We start from the raw sequence: 3,288 nt of genomic DNA, 5'->3' as shown, positions 1-3,288 counted from the left end.
GGGGGGGGTGGTGCCCCTATCTTCTGGGCTCCTCGAGGATCTTCTGACTTGATCTCCAAGCCTCTAGGATGATATTCTTCCAAGAAATCACGATGCCGAAGGTTTCATTCCATTTGGACTCCGTTTGATATTCCTTTTCTTTGAAATACCGAAACAGGCAATAAAACAACAATATGGGCTGGGCCTCTAGTTAATAGGTTAGTCCCAAAAGTAATATAAAAGTGTATAATAAATCCCATAATCATTCTAAACAGGTAATAATATAGCATGAATGCTTCATAAATTATAGATACGTTGGAGACGTATCACATATCACATCACAACATGCCCTGCAAAAACAAGTTAGATGTCCTCTACTTTGTTGTTGCAAGTTTTACATGGATGCTATGGGCTTCTAGCAAGAACCGTTCTTACCTACGCAAGAAACCACAACGGTGTTTCATCAAGTTTGTTGTTTTAACCTTCTTCAAGGACTGATACGTCTCCAACGTATCTATAATTTTTGATTGTTCCATGCTATTATGTTACCCGTTTTGGATGTTTATGGGCTTTACTATACACTTCTATATCATTTTTGGGACTAACCTACTAACCGGAGGCCCAGCCCGAATTGTTGTTTTTTGGCCTATTCCAGTGTTTCGAAGAAAAGGAATATCAAACGGAGTCCAAACGGAATCAAACCTTCCGGAGCAATCTTTTTGGAACAAACGCAACCCAGAAGACTTGGAGTGGACGTCAAGAAGCAGTCGAGGCGGCCACGAGGGTGCCCGACGCACCCTAGGGTGGGCCCCCCCACCCTCGTTAGCCCCTCGAGGCTCCACCGACCTAATTCTTCCTCCTATATATACCTACATACCCCGAAAATGACCAGTGGCACCACGAAACCCTATTTCCACCACTGCAACCTTCTGTATCCGTGAGATACCATCTTGGAGCCTTCACCGGCGCTCCGCCGGAGGGGGAATCGACCATGGAGGGCCTCTACATCATCTCCAAGGCCTCTCCTATGAGTTGTGAGTAGTTTACCTCAGACCTTCAGGTCCATAGTTATTAGCTAGATGGCTTCTTCTCTCTCTTTGAATCTCAATACAAAGTTCTCCTCGATCTTCTTGGAGATCTATTCGATGCAACTCTTTTTGCGGTGTGTTTGTCGAGATCCAATGAATTGTGGGTTTATGATGAAGTTTATCTATGAGAAATATTTGAATCTCCTCTGAATTCTTTTATATATGATTTGTTATATTTGCAAGTCTCTTAGAATTATCAGTTTGGTTTGGCCTACTAGATTGATCTTTCTTGCAATGGGAGAAGTGCTTAGCTTTTGGTTCAATCTTGCAGTGTCCTTTCCCAGTGACAGCAGGGGCAGCAAGGCACGTATTGTATTGTTGCCATCGAGTATAAAAAGATGGGGTTTATATCATATTGCTTGAGTTTATCCCTCTACATCATGTCATCTTGCCTAATGCGTTACTCTGTTCTTATGAACTTAATACTCTAGATGCATGTTGGATAGCGGTCGATGTGTGGAGTAATAGTAGTAGATGCAGAATCGTTTCGGTCTACTTGTTGCGAACGTGATCCTATATACATGATCATGCTTAGATAATATCATAACTATGGACTTTTCTATCAATTGCTCGATAGTAATTTGTTCACCCACCGTAATACTTATGCTATCTTGAGAGAAGCCACTAGTGAAACCTATGGCCCCCAGGTCTATCTTTTATCATATAAGTTCTGATCTACTTTATTTTGCAATCTTTACTTTTCAATATATATCATAAAAATACCAAAAATATTTATCTTATATTATTATCTCTATCAGATCTCACTTTTGCAAGTTACCGTGAAGGGATTGACAACCCCTTTATCGCGTTGGTTGCGAGGTTCTTGTTTGTTTGTGTAGGTACGAGGGACTTGTGAGGAGCCTCCTACTGGATTGATACCTTGGTTCTCAAAAACTGAGGGAAATACTTACGCTACTTTGTTGCATCACCCTTTCCTCTTCAAGGGAAAACCAACGCAGTGCTCAAGAGGTAGCAAGAAGGATTTCTGGCGCCGTTGCTGGGGAGGTCTTCGCTCAAGTCAAGACATACCAAGTACCCATCACAAACTCATCTCCCTCGCATTACATTATTTGCCATTTGCCTCTCGTTTTCCTCTCCCCCACTTCACCCTTGCCGTTTTATTTGCCCTCTCTTTACCGTTTGCCTTCCCTTTGCCATGGCTGAGTTGAAAAAAGCTAAGGGTTCTCTCCCGAGTTTTAGTACTTTGGATAGTCCCTCTGTCCTCTCTAAGCTCATAAATAATGATGCTATGGAAAGACCCGCCGGAGCTACCAATGAGAATGTGGATAATTTTGATGAAGAGGACTCCGAAATTTTTCATTATTTACTTGATGAATCTTCAAAAGATGCTTGGGATAGGCTATTAAGGATTCGCGCTAGCTATGTGCCACAATATCAAATTGAGATATACCTAAAAAGCTTTTATGTTGGCTTACCCTCTTCGTTTAAGAAAGTTTTCGATTCTATTTTTGAAGAAGGTTTTCTTGAGGGGGATGCTATAGATACCTATGAAAAAATGAAAACTATATTTGGGCACCCCATGAATGATAAGGTTGAATCTACCACTCTCTTATGCTTTTATCAAAACGAAATTATCAGGGAGATGAAGGCTAGCTTAGATACAAATTTCCGTAACATGCTTAATCTTTCTTCCTCTATTAATGGCAATGTGCTTTCCCAAAATAGAAGGATTAATTCTATAGAAAGGAAATTTTCTCTTTTATTTCCCAATACCAAAGATGGCAATACTTAGATCTATTCTCGCTTTTATGCCTAGCTAGGGGCGTTAAACGATAGCGCTTGTTGGGAGGCAACCCAATTTTATTTTTATTCCTTGCCTTTTGCTTCTGTTTAGTAATAAATAATTCATCTAGATTCTGTTTAGATGTGTTTTTATGTTTTAATTAGTTTTTGTGCCAAGTAGAACCTATAGGATAACCTACGGTGATAGTTAATTTGATTCTGCTGAAAAACAGAAACTTTGCGCGCACGAGAATAATTTTAATAAATCACAAAAACGTGCTTTTTAGTTGATTCTGTTTGCAGTAGATCAATATACACATTTACCAGGACTTCCTAGTTTGGTAGGATTTTTAGAGTTCCAGAAGTATTCGAAAGTTACATATTGCTACAGACTGTTCTGTTTTTGACAGATTCTGTTTTTCGTGTGTTATTTGCTTATTTTGATGAATCTATGGCTAGTATCGGGGGGTATGAACCA

This window comes from Triticum dicoccoides, chromosome 1B, assembly GCF_002162155.2.
Source record: "Triticum dicoccoides isolate Atlit2015 ecotype Zavitan chromosome 1B, WEW_v2.0, whole genome shotgun sequence".
NCBI lineage: Eukaryota > Viridiplantae > Streptophyta > Magnoliopsida > Poales > Poaceae > Triticum > Triticum dicoccoides.
Note: the sequence above shows the minus strand (reverse complement) of the source record.